Genomic DNA, 19,207 nt, shown 5'->3' with positions numbered 1-19,207 from the left:
TGTCGGCCGAACCAGTTGGCTGGAGCCAGGGCTCTAAAATTCGCCACCAACTGTTTTGCGTTATCGAATATGCTCTGAAGATATATTTCGGCTGTTTATCGCAGTAATATTAGGGGAGTGTCTTCGCCGACGGAGACAGGGTCGAAAGTCGTCGGATTTTGTGTCCCCCTCCCGCAGGGATACAGAGAATTGGGCGCCGAGTCCGAGGGGATGCACGTTTATTTTCATTGTAACATGTCTCTCAGTATGTGATCGATCACTCCCTGGGCAAACTGACCCCCGAAAAAAAATCTGTCACATAAAGTACTTTTCCTTTGATATGAATTGTCTTTCATTTACAGTACTACCTATTGATAATGTGATGCTGTGTGTGTACAAAGATGACCATACATGATTTTGCATTCTTTAAAATATGTTCAGCTGAGGCTAAGTGGAAGTGTTATTGGTTTGAGGAGGGGGATATTTTTCGGGATTTGTTGAGACAAGAGGCTATAGAGTTAAGGTTTGTATGCCTGGTATGAGCTGATTACATCGAAGTCTTACCACCGCGGGCTACGCTCCACCGCGCTGCATTAAAAATCAATTACAAGACTCAGCCCTCCGAACTAAAAGTCGGGGCGCCCAAGTTTGACTTTCCTCGACAGCCCTTTGACAGATCGGTAAAGTGTGGTGGGTCGTGACATCGGTGACCGATATTGGCCTACAGCGCACAGCCCCAGTGTAAACACCAAATCAATTCCGCCAAGTCCAGCCAGCCATCGCTTAAAAAAACGATACAAGAGAGTATGTCGGTATATTTTCTTTTAAGGGGAGTGCAGACTTGGTCGAATATTAAAAGCTGTATAAACAAACAAGATGGAGACTAGGCCGGGTCTGTGCTGGTGGTTTGTTGTCGTGGTTGTCAGCTGATTTCCACCTAATCCCCCTCTACTGGATACGCAGACAGTCTGTCATACCGCGGCTTAACAGCGACTCGCTTGACGCTGTCCAGACATCGAACAGTCTTTCAAGCCGGCAAGCACCGTGCAGTCTTCTCGGTAGATCTGTAATGTCGCTTTGGAAGAGAGGTGCATTAATAAACAATAAAAAATAAATATATAAATCACGCTTCCGGTAATTTTGACCGGTGACATTTCCAGAATACCTCTGAGGATTTTTTTGGCTAAAGTCGTAATAACAGACTGAAGTACCAATTGACAAAGGTTAGGCTTTTTATCTATATTTATATTATAGTAACGTTTTCTTCCTGTAACGAAGTCGCTATAATTCCAACACGAGGAGAAAATATATCAAAATTTAGGCTTATATCAGAACTACACACAGACTCGTTTTTAGTGTCAAATACTCATTGAGAAAATGAAATTTCTGTGCATCCGTTATGCTATTGTAGTATTTATTATTCCGATTTCAAAATTAATTTCCTAAAGGTTTCCGTATACATTTTTGTAAATAAAAGTGACTAGAAATCACTTATCGTCCAAATGACCAGCTTCAACGCTGACGTATCTATGTAGAAGACTTTGATTGCTCAATTCGTAATAATGAGTTTGAATATGGTGTGCAAACAGTCTACACAGACGAGAAGTCATGATCTTAGAAACATGGCGGGCCTAAAAATTTAAGTTCCCATGATTCAGGCTTATTCACTGATGTTCTCGCGTATATCTTTTCGTGAATGCTTTCCTCCAATATCACCTTTAAAGTGCCCGAGTAACAGGAGTTTCACGATATCAGAGCGTCTATCGTCTTCAATTTACTTCTGCAAATTTTGCATGTTGATCGGTTTACCGACTTTCTCGCTGGTCGTTCCGTCGCTGGCATACTGCTCTCGCTGTCTGTAGCGACACAACTCGAAGTATATACACTACAGACGTGTTTTGTAACGGCGGGGAAGTCGCATAGCTCGGGAGTCTAACGCTGAAGGGAAAAGGTGACCAGGGGAGAAAAGGCAAGTACATGGATGCCGTGAACAAGAAGCTATAAAACGGTAGAGTAGAAGCGCAGACCAAACTTGTACACATGATGAAAATTCCGCTCCGATACAGCTGTTGAATGCGCCAACATCTGTCAGAGTCGATTTGATAGCTTACTCAGTTGATAGTTACCACAATTCTCTCGCCATATCTTATGATTATGAATCATTTGAAATATATGGTAATAGCCTGCTCTCGTTGTACAGTCGCTCCCCTACACTCCGACAGAACAAACGAATGACTGATAGTCAGTTTACACAAACCAGATCCGCCCGTATTGATGTTCGAAATCTGGATATTCATGCAGAGAATGAGAATTATTCTTTTCTCTTGTCTGTGCTTGGAAACTTTGAGAGGGTGTTCTAAAGAAACTGTTTCATAATGTTCACAGCGACGGAGGTATAATCAAAACTAGATATGCTTTTGTTTCCTGCAAGATTTTGACATGTAAATTTGTGGAACAAGGTGAAGAGATTTGGATGGGTGAAAAAATGGCATTTGTTTTTAACTGAGTGTATTCCGATATTCAAGTTGATCGCCCTTTCTCATCACGAGTTTCTGATTTTCCTTTAGAAAGGAAACCCTGAACGACTGCTGATCGTCGAATAGAGATAAGGGGTCGGAGGTTAGATCGTGAGATAAACAGATCTGTGGGTACGTTATCACACACTTCAAGTCGTGAACAACGTTTAGAAATCTACGAAAAACAAATCGTTAATTTTAGGAGGCCGTTCACGAATGTTGCATTCACAGGACCACGCAGACTCCTTTGAAGAATCTCAATTTGAACCATCTTGCGGGAAACGTGTTTCTTTACCTAAAAATGGTGTTCGTTAAAGATCTCCCCTTCAGCCTCAGACAATATAACACCTGTTGGGAAGAACAGAGGAAAATGTCTTCGGAGGAGCGAGGCGGTGATTTTTCGTGGTGCATCTGGTATTTTCTTGGTGGAGATTTGCGTGGCCCCGGGCGAACTTGCCACTGATTAACGATACCTTTGCAGAGTCATACATCAATTGCGTGACTTCCAAGTGGCATACGTGTCGTGAACGATCCACGGAAACATGACTGTCAAAAGCAGAACGGAGCGAAATGCCCCGGGATAGCACCGATCACCAATCATCGCGCTCAAAACTGTTCGTGATTCGCAAAGTTTCGACGTCCTTCGTCTCAACAATGATCATGCAACCCAGTCCCGAGGGGTTGGAGGGAGATGGTTTTCTTCTAAAGTCTTTACATTTTTAAATATGCCGACACGAAAACTACGAGCTTCTACAAAAGAATCTTAAATAACGTGACATGAAAATTTTGAACACATGTCGACAGTCTTTACGTCGAAGCTTTTGTTTGTCGATGAAAATGGTGATGATGATGATGACTATCATCTGCTGCTTTGGTGGTGAGGATGATAATGGTTGCTATGGTTGTGGCGATGGTGGTGATGACAACAACAACGTTGACAATGGTGACAGCGACGACACTGATGCTGCTGGTACTGTTGACGACGACGACAATGATGATGATGATGATAAGAAGGAGGAGGAGGGCGAGGGCGACGATGATGTCGCTGTTCTATTCACTCTGTCATTGATGAATTGGCCGCTTGGTGCATCGTGATAGAAGAGATTAAAGGCTCGGAGTCAGTCATTGACAAAATTTATTTCTTATCCGCAGCAGTTACAACACAAGGTACATCTCTCATATATGCATTCCATGGTAACTTGCATACTCTAAAAATTAACGTATACGTCATCAAACCATGCCCTGCATCTATGACTTCGTGAATGACAGGGGTCGTATCGCACTTCAACGTCAATACCATCACCAGTTTTATGACTTTACTGACTCTGGGCCAAGTTGACTTCATAATCTGCGGAGTAGGTGAAAGGCAACAGGAGAATGACTTCTTGGGTTCTCGCAAAACATTAAAGATAGTATCAGAGTTGCAGGTTTCTACACAACCTCTGTACACGTACTCCGAAGAATATGAAAATGAACATTGAAAAAAATTTCCTCTGTTGAATGAAGATGATGATGATGATGATGGTGGTGGTGGTGGTGATGATGATGATGGTGGTGGTGGTGGTGACGACGACGACGACGACGACGACGACGACGACGATAATGATGATGATGATGATGATGATAACGACGACAACGATGGTGATGATCCTGCGAGATAAATGAATATAACATTTGAGATAAGGTGTCAACCACTGATTATTTACTGTTCTTTGAACATCTTTTGTGACATCTCCACGATGCCTAGCATCGGGATATTTTAAGTCCGTTTCAGAGTTGAGTCTGTTTTAGTGTTGTTGTTTTGTGTGTGTAACTATTAAATGTAGGTCAAGTTTAAACTTTATTCCCCTTACTGATTGACCGACAGCATGTACAAAATTGCTACAAACATGTCTTTGTTTGCAGAGCCACTGGTGCTGTCACGGTGAATCACAGAGACACTCGCCCGAGATTCAGAGCGTTGTTAGGCTTTCAGGGTCAAGTTCAGCACTGGGGATTCTGAGTTGCGCATTCTGCTTCAACCGCCAATACCAATCTGCTGCCGACAACTTTTAATCTGGACCTCTTGAACCCTTGTCGGTTCTTGAGACAAAAATTATGCTTTGAACATAACATGTAGTGTCTGCCACAACCCTAAGTGAGATTTGCCATTCAAACTTGGTGACATTTCCCCTCCCCCCAAACGTCTGAACATTGCGTCGCCGCAAACACCCAGAACGGCTCAAAGATTCATGCTGTAATACTGCAAAACCATGTGAGTCGGCCAAGACTAATAAAGGGGAGAAAACCTTTGGGTTTCATGACAAGCTTAATTTACAGATCAAACATTTTGGAACGGTCAAATTTAATAGAAGACAAAAAAGGCTGTCACCGGTGCACTTTTAATCTCATAACATCTATTTTATTCTCAATTAAACGAAAGATGGGCAACCAACTGGTCCCCATTCTTCACGCTGCCCTGTTGCATACCTAACCGAGATGAGCGCCGAGTGGATTAAGCCGTAAAATTAGTCCCGTTTGTTGGGCTGTGCACAATAACACCGGTAGGGGTTTTTCAAACTTAGCACAAAGCCAACTGCATGACACATGACGTGTACAAAGGGGTAGCGCTGTCTCAAACAAATCCAACCGAGATCAATGTGAGGCGAAGGCCACCCCACTAAAGTAATTAACAACCCGGTGTGAGCGAACTTTACCATACAATACTTTTTTTTATTTCAATAAGAAATATAATTTATCTGCCTATTCAGGTTCAGTACTAGATTATTATCGGCTACTCCTATAGTTCACCATGATCATTTTTCTTCAACAATCTAAACAATAAAAACAGCAGCGATCAAATTGCAATTTGTTGAGACAACATCAAATTTAGGGAATTTTACCCAACGAAATTAAACGGAGAGAAAGGCTGTATGCACCTATAAATATCCCTTGCTCTGATAAGTCAATCTATCGCTGTCAAATTTTATAATTAAAAGAGAAAACTGCTGCATACAGTCATTGATACCTTAGACACCCAAAGTAATTTTTGTCCAGTGGATTTATGACCATGACTTTGGTTAAAGGAGCGCCTTTAGGAATGGATTTGACCTTTTGTACGAACTCAAGCTGAAACACATCGGCTGTTAAACTTTTATGACATTGACAAAAGTAAGCTTGGTCTTTGGCAAATATTAAATAGTGATAAAAAGCCTGTTCTATGTGATATTTTTAACATTATGGATGTTTTCTACGGTAGAGCAGATTTGGGGGAAATGGTTGGCCTTAATTGGGCACCGGGACTGGTCAGTGATTGTACAGACAGTTGAAGAAAGACGGCTGGGAATTATGCTTTTGTTTTCAAACAGACGGGTTCGCTTGGTATCTTACAGAAGCTCCTTGGAGACTCGCTTCGCAGGGGAGGCACTGTTCATGTTCAGTTGACTGTGAGATGAACTACTTTAATTTCATTTCATCTTCGACTCAGTGTCTCTTATCGATGCTATCGCTCTGTTTTGACAAACGCGAGATAATATGAAACCTATGTCGGACGACTGATTTCATCATTCATATTTAATAAAATGCCAAAGTGCGCGCTTGCCTTCTAATGTGAAGAGATATTGAGCGGCATTTTGCATATTCATGAGGCGCTAGCTATCGTGGGAAAGGAGGACCCTACGCAGGAGATAATCTGTAGCGATATTTAAATTATGATCAAATTAATTTTTGTAAGAGTTTAAAGAGATCTTTGATCGGCAGTGTTGTGCTAATTTGAATCAATTACAACATAGATCAATAAGAAAAACTGTTGCTGCCTTCATTGGCAGGAGCATAAACATCGGGCTAATCTCTCTTGTTGTTTTTCCATTCATTTTTCCAGGAACGTTGGCTGTAATCGCAAGAGATCAAATTTCGTCCAACGCACCTGCATATTTCCATATTTTCTATACATAATATGCATAAACAAACAGACCTATGTAAAGCAGGTATCTTGTTAACTGCCTAATATTGTAACCCCTGTGTGTTGACTAGACATTTGGAGTTGGAGCATTCACAAGAAGTTGAACAAAACACGTTCACAATACAAGGCAAAATATGATTTTTGGTCAAAATCATGCTTATTGAACCAAAGCAGATTCCACTGCCTGAACGGCGACTTCTGTTCCGACAAAATAAAAGCGGTGTGAATGTTGTGGCATGGGTATTCCAGTAATGCAATCAGGGTAATGGTCCTGTAACAACAATTTCACAAATTTTTAATAATAATCAAATTCATGAATTACACTCGAAGGGAAAATCTAATTAGTACATGCTGTCGCTAAAGTGTCCAAGATATAGAATGGCCCAATGAGGAATTGAACATGTGTCCTATGCATTTGTGCTACCCCAAACAGGCCACGTTTCTTAAAGGAATTAATTATGTTTTGTAATTAGTTTGAGATTTGGAGCCGTCGCTTTTGTTGGCTGTGGATGGCGCCATTGAAAAGGATCAATAAATATGGCACGAGAAACAGAATGAGTTATGAAAACATACAACGTTAGATTTTCATATGAGCTGATATTTATACTATGTAGAATGGTACTGATTAGCGATAATGTCAGCTGTCATGAATGGCTGTCTCTATTCATGATTTTTTTTCCAGTATTTGTCGTGGGACACTCGTTCGCCTGTCAACGAATGTGTCTTTCTCATTGTAATGCATGAATTGCTTCCTCATCGCTTTCAGTGTCTTGTACAAGAACACGTATTCTGTATGAAGATCTGTTCTTTTTTCGCGCTATGTCAACACTCAGGCGGCCAGTCCCCGCACCTCAAAAAATGTTTCTTTCAGTTTTCTATCGCTTTTAAATTTTAGTGTCAACTTGTTTCTTTACAGCAGATCACATAATCAGTGTAACAGTTACTGTGTTTGTGCGTTCAAAGGCTGACAAGTTTTTCATATACGTAAGATCAGGTTTTGGTGTTTTTTTCCACAAACGATAAGCGTTCGCTTTGTATCGCCGTTTCTACACGCTGATTGGTTGCCTTGGCCGCTGCGTTCAGGTCGGACAATCGCCTGCTGGTTTACCGGTTTGTAAGTTAGAACAAGAGTGTGCCTCCGAGCTATTCTGTTAAAAGTCGGACTGAAATGTCATTTGAAGGAATCGTTCAGTCGTGTTCAGTTGTGCAGTTAGAATATGTGAATCTGTCGTTAAATTAAAAAGCATTGTTTGTCTTGAAAAAGTTGCTTTGAAAGAATCTAAGAACGGACCAAAACAATAGCTACTCGTAAGGCTTACGGAGGTTTTTGCAGTTCGTAATCTACTAAACTTTTTCCCTGCTCTCAAAGTCAACAGAATCTGCATGGCAGTACAAAACTAGGCCCACAGCATAAAAGGCGCACATTCATCCAAGAAACAAAAACAAATCTCAACGTCAACGAATTGTCGCACCAACAAGGGTAACTCACTTGATTCGATCGGATTACGCTTGTAATCGGCACTGTTATCTTCTTGTAAGCCCCCACCTCCTCGTAAGATTCCCTTTGTGTGAAAAGATGCGGTAATACCAACCCGCTTAGAGTAAAAGCTGTCCGGTGTCATTGTGTGATTTCAAAAAATCGTGGGAGGAAAATCCTGAAGCTCTGAGAGTTGGGAGAATAATTCCGGGTGAATAAACCCTATCTTATAATCGGGATCAACAGTGATTTCCGAACGAGGCCACCCTAAATTAAAACCTTGCGGTTTACGCTTGGTAGAGACAAGCGAGTTGTCTCTCATTCATTACCGCCATGATAGTATCGACGCATTGCCTTTAAAAAACTTAACCAAATTGACTGTATGGCTTTGATGAACGCAGTTTTGAAACGTAGAAACAGAAACATCGGCGCATGTTCTTGAAAAAGGTAACACGTAATGCTTTCCTCGTTTGATATGCAAAAATAGAAACAAGCCAGTTTCTGCCTGCCGTACCAGAACACTCGCAATGCATGATGGTATACTTCAGGTGCGAGGTTGTGTGAAAACTGGTGATGAAACTTACAAAGATTCATAAAAATAGTCCTCCTAAAATGTCAATTGTACAATTTCAATCAAACATTACATTTGAATGGCAAACTTCGACCTACGAATCAACAGGTTGGTTTGAAAAGAACGAGAAAACAGTTTGGTCCGTGTTTCGCAGTCAGTGGATCAGACAGTTCTGAACACCTTGCAGGGATGTTTTCGAGGAAAATGTGTATTCCATGATACCGTGACAAGTATGAAGCTTTGTGTTGTAAACGAGGTTGAAGTGTCAGAAACAAATAATTCGATTCTTCATCAAATTACAAAATAAAGGGGCAAGAATGAAAAGTAAACAGTGATTTGCTTGCAACCCGGAAATGTTATAAGTGGCTTCGCGGAAACCAGTTCCGTAGCCCTTTAGACTCGTGTAAGGACGCAAAGTGGCGTATGTTGTAAGTCATTAAATACCCTTTATGTCCTCTTTGATTTATACAATCATTTGATAAACTTGAGTAAACCATGGAGCGACAGTCTCCAAGCGAGTTTCTCATCCGTTACTTTAATGACGACTGTTCAAACTCTACGATGCACGAGTACTGTTTTCAGCACAGCGGCGGAGCGTGTCCTGTAGTGGGCCAGCGGAGCCCTTTTTTTAATGTGTTTGCCCGCTATACGGGGCTACGGGGGTAGAGCAAGTGGCCCGACTGTGACGAACCCAGCATGCTGTAGTTTCTCCGTGTTCGGGAAGTGGCTCTACGCCGGTTAACATCCTCGTTGCCGGGAAACGCGAGTCGGGACAATTTCCTGCCGTGTCATCGAGACGCTGCCCCGCGCCCTTGTCTGCTGTAAATTTGATACCGAAATTGATTATAGACGCAAAGACAAAGTGTGGGGTAATTTCATTAATATTAGCTGTAAATGTCGCTACTCGGCTGAACTGAGTCATTTTGTTTATCATGGCGTGCAATTTAGACGAAGCAGATATGTAAAACAAACAGTGCCGGTTGACAGAGACACACGGCTGTAATTATTTTCCCACGAAAGCCATGATTTCGACGCTTGCAGAAGGCGGGACACAATTATGGAAACAATTACTGCCATTCGCCAATGTTTATTTAACGTATTATAACAATGTTAAATGTCCGTTTCATCGCAATTATAAACACATACATATTTGAATGTGAGATTTGCCATTGGTGGAACACATCAAAACGCTCTTTATTAATGGAAAATGATATTTCCATGATTGACGAACGTCTATTGTACCATGCCGGGCGAAAACAACGTTGACTTCCGCGCCATTGTTTTAGTGTAATGAGATTGTACTTAATCTCTCTCGGATCAGTTTCATGAACGGGCCACATATGCCCGTGTTTTCATTGGCTAGCGTTTCAGAGTTACAATCCCCACTGCTTTCCATTTCTGTCATCACCTCTGCTTATCCGATCGATGAACAATAGTTGGAGTTCTCCAATCACATGCCTTGGGTCCGGAGCGCAATTCAAATCGGCCAGGCTTTCTCTTTGTTTTGCTTCGTATTTTTTCAAAAAAGTTCATCTTTTATGCTGTGAGCGTTACGTACATGATTAAAAAAGTCGTCCGTGATCACAATAAGTATAATAAATACATACGGTGCCAGACATTTTCCTACCCCTATGTTACTTTGCGAGTTCTGAAAGGGCTTTGGGCGATACCTTGAGTTGAATCTCACGCCTTAAAATCAACAACTCATCGCTGAAAAGCCAACCCACCCCGTGGATTGCAAAGTGGACAATTGACATGCCACTTTTTGGGATTCTCGCTGAAAGAAAACGTGTATCCCTTGGATAGATTGACATGTACACGTAAGAGAAAATGCAGTCTCTTTTGATGTATTTTCCAGTATTTTTATTCCGTCTGTAACTTGAAGATACAATTTCTTGTTCGCGTTGAAATTCCCAGCGATTAATCTGTCAACAGAGACTGTTCGCAATATTTAATGTTATTGTTGACAACTGAATTTTGGCCCGGACTGGAATTAATGTGTCAACAATGACATTGCAAGACGCACATTATGCATTGCATGGGCGACGTTAATATTTTGTGCTTCGGCGTACTTAAAAGAGAAAAAGGAGAAAAATACTTGTTTTATAGAACAAAGATAACGAAAGTAGCATTAAAAATTACAGATATCGTCCCTTTTAGCTGGAAAAGCTGACCCAATCATTTGCAGGTCTGTACTCGGCAGTATTTATTCACCTTTGACCCAAATCAATACTGAATGAGAAAACAGAGAAGAACAAATTTAAATTTCAATAAAAATTCCAACAAAACAACAAACAAGGGAACAAAAGCTGCGTGCTTACGTATTACATTTATTGTTGCATGTGATTCACCCAAGACAATTGAAAATCACTGTGACGAACGGAGTAACATAAAACAAAACTGAAAGGGTAATTATCTATGCCTGTGTTCATTCCAGACGTGTCTATCTTTAAATGTTTGAATTGTTTGGTGACATAACGTGTGACACGTCTACACTACATAAATTCGCACCTTGGGCATTGAGAGAGAGAGAGAGAGAGAGAGAGAGAGAGAGAGAGAGAGAGAGAGAGAGAGAGAGAGAGAGAATAGACACATAGGCAGAAAAGACAAGGGGGCAGACGAGGGAGGCAGGCAGAAGACAGAGCGAGGCAGTGAGACAGAATAACAGACAGAGATAAAGACAATAGCAATCAGACAGACAGAATCGGAGACAGACAGAAAGATAGATCATTGCTTTATCATTGCAGAATTTCTTCTTTCCGTCAGGCTGTGATTAGATCTACTTTATAGAATTCTCATCACGAGAGAAAACACACAAAGCAATCTGTTCTGTGTGTCTGAAAACTCAATGCACTGGTCCAGTAAACGGTTTGCCAGGAAAGAAGAAAGGGGGTCAAAACTGATGATATAGTAATGATAAAAATTGACAAGAGAAAAGAATAAAATATTTCTGAATCATCACGTAATATTTCCATCATTGATGAAAGGGTTTTGGTAATGGGAAATTGATTATTAATGAAAGGGGATATTTTCGGTCTTCCTCTCTTACCAAAATAGCTTTATAAAAAGTGTGCTAAAATATCAGCCAAGATTTGTAGAACGATCGATCATGATATGGAATTCGATCCAATTCAAGAACGGCGAACAGAACGTTGAAAGCGATCCCCTCGAATGATGAACTACCCGCATGGTTGCAACGCTGTCAGAGATTACTTTCTGAAATGTTACACCCCTAAAAATGGGAAAAAAAGGGAACGGTGCGATTAAAAATCTCCACATCACAAAACCCACCAATGTTCATTAAGAAATCAAACTATAACCCCACGTGCCTCTGTAAGTCATGCGTGCAGGTGTGATGTCCGAACGCGGGTATGTCTATTACCCCCTCCTACCATTACAACCGCCCGTCTCCCAACACCGTCATCGCCTCTTATCGACCACAGACGGCTATAAAGCAGTGGCTCGCCGCGACAATTCGCGATGAATTGCGGCGATATACGCTCCGTTGACCACGCAGTTGACAAACTCATTACCGGTTAGGAAGAGATTACAGTCCAATCGCGCTTAAAATTGGCGGCCTTAAGGTTGATCCATTTCTCCAGGCTATGTATTGATAATTTTAACGATTTCCCGTCAATTCCGACCTGTCAATTGTTCAGATGGTATACACCCTGATTTTTGTGCGCGAGCAATGCACTCTGGCATTAAAATAGAAAAAGGTCGGTTAGGAATCTTTAAGAGTAATTTTCATAGCGTAACAAATTTCATGGCTCGACAACGACTGATTTTTAAATCACCCTTCAATAGTAATTTGATCGAGTATTCCCATCATGTGAATACTGGCCTGCCCGTTTGCTAGATTTAAAAGACACGTGTTGATGTTCAAGTGCACCGCCTCGGAGCATGAGCCACTGGAATTAATCCTGTATAATTGCCTCTGGAGTCTTCCAACATTTGACACGTTCGACCAGAAAGGCCATTGTAAAGACCTGTAGCCACATGTATGCTTTTGAAGAGTGCGTAAGTCAAACGAACAAAATAGCCATTTAAGAAGAGGATCTACAATTGCTTTTAAGAAAGGGAGCAAGTAAGAGAAAAAAAACGCCGCGTCACAATGATTAATACCTGATAACAATACAAAGTCAGCATTTACAGTATTCAAGTACTAAAGCGTATTCGTGGTAACTGGTATGTTAAAACCCGCCATATTTTTTAATGTTATAACATCGAGAAAGAGTAGAAATGGCTTGCTCGTTTATCAAACGATGGCGCCAATAAGATTCCGTTACTAGGTAAAATAGCTTTCTTATTTAAAAAATCAGTCGAAGTTTCAACCTTGTAGAAATGCAGGAAATATACTATTAACACAGGTACCGTTTCTGTAAATATATAATTAATATGTTGAATTTGACGTCAACTTTGTCTCCGGCGTAGGAGGGGGTCTTGGTTGGTAGGTCATAACCACACGGTTGACAAGTATTTTTGGTTGCTGATCAAACTCTTCTGTCAATATCGGAAACTTTCGTACTAGGCCAGACTTTTCGTCCGACCAAAAACGCGTGTCCCGGGCCATAAGGCCATGCTGTAACCATCGATACTTGACCTAGGTCTTCGACCGCGCAATCAGGTGTACAATGTCGTGAAGATAACTATTCTTTGAATTTTCGTTCGCAATTTTTAAGGGACTTGTAAGCATACTAATCTTTTGCGGCGGGTAATTTTCTGTTTATTGGTTCATTGAATTCAGAGTTCTAACACTAAGCCCTTGTTCCTCAAGAACAATAACACCTAGAGTCATGTCATTTCCAATACCAGGAGAAAAGAAACAAAACATTTTAAGCATGATGTCCATGGGGTATCTCGGATGATGCATGATTAGTCAATACTTAGACTGGTGTACATCATGAGTTCGACAAATGGATCTCAGTCGCGTAAATGAAAAAATAACAAATAGCATTAGCAAAGGGTCCATGATTCCAGTCTGCGTGTAGTAAGTTTGATATTCATTTTAGTTCACTCCACGTCGCTTCATGTATTGAGTCCTGGTAATCTGTTGGTAGAATATGTATTTATTAAAACAAAATAAATACATTGTCAACACCTAGGGCCAGCATGTGGTTTTTCTGTCTGCTAATGTACACTTTTTTCATTCTTCTTTCTAAAGAAGCATATAAATGGCCAACTTCCTTTTGTTTGAAGTTGACTGTGGCACATGGCAAAGAGTATCCCATGTGATGTGAATTGTGAGTGCTATTAAAAGTAGTCGTAAGCACCTAAAACAAACAGTTCACCGACAAAGCAAACAGAATCAAGTTTTCCATTTTTTTGCCTTCAATAGCCAGGTCTTGCTTGTGAGTTTTGCACTTTCGCTTTCACGAAGACCACTTTAGTAAATTAGTTTTACTCGGCCCATCGAACAGGGCAGTGTATAAAATTCTAGGGACGCTAGTAAAATACAAATTCTGTACATCATTTCGCAGTAATAGGGTCCACAGTCGAAGCAGGTCAATTGGTTATACTTCCATTATTGCTGACTGAACTGAATAAAACGGAGCTTGACCCGGAAGATAAGGGGCCAGTAGCTTTCTATTTTTTCTCTATTTTTAATTTTTCAGTGAAATGTATGTCAATTACAAACTCTTATCCTACTTCCCATAGCATGTTAAAATACCAATTATTTAGTTTGTCAAAGCAAAGTATATGTGTGTAACCCTCTGTCGTTGTTCACATTTGATTTGTGGTCCGGACAAGAAATCACTTACCAGCAATACCAATGCAGTTTATACATGTCCAATTGACAAGCTGAAAACTGTGTTTCATCATGCTTTAGGGAGTAAAAAATGTAAGTGCGGTTAACATCAAAAACAAAAAAAAACTAGTGACAAAAATCATCAAAAGTTACAGCTATTGGCTCTTCAGAGGGCAATGGGAACACGATTAAATGTACATACATGTACTCGCACAACACTCCAACGGCGAAGACGAGGAGATATATCACCGTCAAATATTTTATTCTGTAGACAACGTAATTTTGCTGAGTAATTCGATTTCATAGTTCACTTATTACTCATTTGTTTTTTGTGTAGTCTCAGTATGCAGGCTGTTCTTCACAAAGTCTGAAAAAATTCATGCTATCCATTGACAACAAGGTGGGTATCGTGTCTGTATCAATGAAAAGTCAACTTCATCAGATTGTCAAGTTTCAAATGCAATATCCAAAAGTCTTTTGAGCCGTCACAATATATTCGACCACGTGACGTTACCTTTGTAGTTTCCAACACGCATAGTTTTTTATCGCCATTTACTGAGAAAATGGTTGAATAATTTTGCTATCTCGGATGTCGGCCTTTTGCCGCAAATGTATTTACGTACTGTCCTTTACTGAATCTATCAGTGTGGATTAATGGGCTAGTAGCAGTAACTTTGACGAGTATTTCACCGTCTTTGTTTTACAAATTAACTGCAACTTCTTGTTCTATTCCCCAAAGCATGTTGAAACACCCACTATTCAGCTTGTCAAGACAGCGTTTATACTAAAGTGCTCTGTCCTTGTTGACATTTAAATTGTTGTCTTGATACAACTCACTGGTAAATAATAACAATGCAGTCTACACATGTAGAGGCTTTATCGACAAGTAGTAAAACACTGTATCTCAACAAGCAGGGACATGTAGTTGGCATACAAAACAAAAATTATAGTGAAAAATCACCAATGTTACAGTTACTAGTCCTTTAAGGAGTGACATTTCAACCAGATGTTTTGGGATAGCTTTTGCCATAATTTCCTACAGTATTAAAAAATATATTCATCGCTTTAATAAAGGAAAGGATACAATAGCAAATAATGTCATCATGGCGCGAGGAACAAAGACAATGGCGGTATACACCTATTTCATTATAGTTGAATTTAATTTGACGTTCGTGGATTTAACAAACTACAAAATTTTAAAGTTAGTTGAGGATATAGAAAAACAGCATCATTTTGAAACTTTCAGGTTTGGGGAGGGGAATGTATGCATGCGTACATTGCATTATCGTCTCAGTGTAAGATATCAAATCCGAAATCCATGGTCCTAGATATTTACTTGCTCATGAGGGCAACGACGCTATTGGCGCCGCTTTCGCTGTTGGCTCGATCAGTTAGCAATCACACGGCGTCATATAGATCGTTGTGCGAACGTCGTTTTGAAGTATACTCTGGATATCAGTGAATGTTGACCGCACATCGGCCAAGCGTTATTTACACTCGTTGATTTGATAGGTCAGTCCACCTTTGTTGGGCTACAGTACGTGCAACCGTCGCTCCCACTACTTGGTAATTTCCACCGCTCGGTTGAAATTTTTCGAGAAAGCGCACGACTCAAGACACGAATCCACACAAAAAACGACAATAAATAAAACCAAATACTCATTTGTTAGGCCTAAACACGTGCTTTTAGGCGAGTAAAAGACCCCTCTCAGAATAGACAAAAATGAACATCAAAGAAAAAAAGACTGAAAACGCTGGGAGAAAAGTCAGGACTCAACACAGAGAAGACATCACGTATCGAGAAATTGTGAAGGAAAAAAATTCAGGAGGGTAAACACGTTCATCGAAACTGTACATTTTATCAGACAATTCTTAAATCTGCTGATAACGACTCTTATATCACATTGAATCTCGGAAGAGTGGTGCAAGGAAAGTTGTAAGTGTCGGAATAATAGCTCTCGGACATGTTCGAAATGCAGTACTAACAAGGCCCTAGCTATCTTGTATGGGACCACTTAATCACGGATTTTCCAGCAGAAATTGTTGATGCCCCATACTTCACAATGATCAAGTGTGTTCGGGTTGTCGTCACTGCTTTTACCTCGCTGAATGAAAATCGTGTACGCTCAAAAGGCAAGGATGAAATGAATTTTCCAACAATCTCAGGAGAGCTGTCTCTGAAGGTGAAAACACGGTCTTTTCAAAGCGTTTTTGTCGGACATCACAAACCGCTATCCCAGGAAACAAAAAAGCCGCTATGTGCAACCGAACACAAAGCGGGATGAGTATACTTTCTCATTGAAAGAGTCCACATGATGTTGAAAAATACTGGGGTTCTCTTTCAATCTCCGTGTCAGTTTTCCTGTCATGATTGTTGTCGTGTCTCCGACGAAATACGCTTCTGCAAAGAGCTGAGCACGAAAACGGCCGATTAAGTTTCCGAAGAGCTTTTCCCTTTTTTTAAAGAAAGGGGATAGTACACTTCCTTCTGGCTTGGAACCGCTTCTATCATGATACATTACCTTTTTGTATTTGCCATTTAGCAAATATCACGACCGAAGATTTAATTTCTACGACTTTTTTATTTTTGATACTGTTCCTTTCTCAGATTTATTACGCGGCAAGATGCGGTCATGTCATCTTTCGCGAGAGTACTGTAGCCGTTTGCAACACAAGAAAGTTTGTCATTCTTGCCGTCAGCGTACACACCGAGTCAAATGCATACAATAACGCATGTGGTCATAAAACACAACAGCTTTATTAGTGTGTCTCACATATGGTTTGGCAGCCTGTTGCCATAGCAACAGCCGATTCCGTTGTGTAAGGCCGTGTACAGGGTATTGCTCACTGCAATCGCACCATAGTTCATCGGTCACGTCCTTATCCCCTAACCTTTGTATGTGTATGTACTTGTGTGTGTATGTGCATATCTGTGGATATGTGTGCATATGGAATGTGCGTGCAAATGTCTGTATGCCCATTGCATGTTAGGTTTGCATGTGTACGTATGTATGTATGTATTTAAGTAATCATGTCAACAGACGAAAGTCTTTGTCCCATGTGCACAGTAAAAACTTGAGCGATTTTTGGGCACAATATGAAAGGTTTATACGATACGAAACTAAAAGATGGTCGATTCTCTACAGTGTTGATGATAATATGGCCAAAGCATTACCATTTTACAATGAGGAGAATGACAAAAAGTATCGAAATTAATTGTCGAAGTTCAGATTATGACCGTTTGGGTTGGATTCCCTGCAATGTCATCCTAATGATCAGTCCAACTGAGACCCTGTTGTTATTTATACTAATTTTGCAACAAAAACATCGATATCAGAATATGTGATATTCAGAGAAACAAAACAATTGTACTCCGCAAAAAGCAGCTGAGCTGTTTCGCTTAATAAGCTTATTAATCGGGGAATTTAAGTCCTGGAAAATTATGCTCACTCTCTCAATGTGGCTATTAGCGCGTCCATATCGAGAAATTTATGCGACTTCGCATGGGGGTACTTCTACTCATATTACCAGTATTCCTATTACGTTTGTGTAAGGGTTTCATTTTTTGATTCCTGCGTTCGTGAGGTTGTTTGGTTTCTACTCCGATCGGTTATGCGGTTTGGTCGGACAAGTGGTTTTCGTTTGCTGGCTTCAGTTGTTACTTCATGGGTCCCTTGAGTAGCTTGTCGGTCGGCTGTTCAGTTGCTATGGCGCTCGTGACTTTTTGTCTTTCGCCATGGCGACCCCACATCACATGGAGTGACGGTGTTGACACCGGCCAGAACGGTGCTTCCATCACCCAAGAGCATAAAAGACAGATTTTTACTGTAACATGTACAGATGTAAACGGTCGGTCGGACTGAATTACATAGCAGCGTGATTTAAATGTCGAGCGACCCCCAGAAAGAAACGACCTACACATATCACCCCGCTACACTGTCCCCTACCATTCTTTTCTGTTTTGTTTTAAAATAGATATTGAACATAAAAATATTTCGGAAACGGGAGAGCTACTCTTCATGGCGAGATTTCGGTTCAACTACGATCAGGCAGATCTCAATTTTAGGGTTTGACACAGAGAGAGTAAACGACATAGAAATGTACCCTGGGATAAGTCAGAAACCATGACCTTGGCAGGTACACCATGTAACAGAAAAGCCATTCAGCCATTGAAGTTTAGATCTTCAATTACCGTTCAATTGGGCAAAAGAAAAAGCTGTTCTGCGCACGGCAGACGTGAAGCGAGGAAATATGGGGAAACTGTTCATAATTCTATACAGAAAAGAAAATAATTCACAAGATAAAAATCCTCGGATCGATATATCTGGTCTGCATATTAAGCACCCATATAACAGTGCTCATTAAGGGTGAATAAACACGATCATCTTGATCGCCGCCTTTGTTGTCCGGGAAAATGTCACCAGTATTGGACTAATTGCGCAGACAATAATGGCAACTCCCCTCTACAACGGACTCGACGAATCGAAGCTCCGCCGAAATACGGCCGGCAGACAATTTGTATTAGCCATGTAAAGCTAGCCTCGTGTCGCCTGCCATTGATGGGCCGCCGTTTGACAAGTATCCACATCTACGCATCATTAACTACTCATTCGATATGCATTTTCCCACCAGCGACACCAGCGCTTCGCCGGAAGACCGGAGTTTGAGCCTCGCTCGAAATCGTAATAAGCAGGAAAAAATGTATGCTTGTGGCCGTAAATGCATGAGTACGTCTACTTGAGAAGGAAATAAGACTTGAAAGCGGTGATATTTGGGCTTGACGGGATGCATCTCTTAAAACATACTCATTAAACCTCCCAATTATAGAAAAAAGCCTCGCTCCATCGTGCACATCGGCGGTATTTTGATATGGTTGTATACGCGGCATACTGCATAAAATACCCGAGCACCGGCAACATTTTTTTGTATGATAAAGACGTTGAATATTACTCGGTAATTACACCCTTTGATGGTT

The sequence above is a fragment of the Ptychodera flava genome, chromosome 14 (assembly GCF_041260155.1).
Source record: "Ptychodera flava strain L36383 chromosome 14, AS_Pfla_20210202, whole genome shotgun sequence".
NCBI lineage: Eukaryota > Metazoa > Hemichordata > Enteropneusta > Ptychoderidae > Ptychodera > Ptychodera flava.
Note: the sequence above shows the minus strand (reverse complement) of the source record.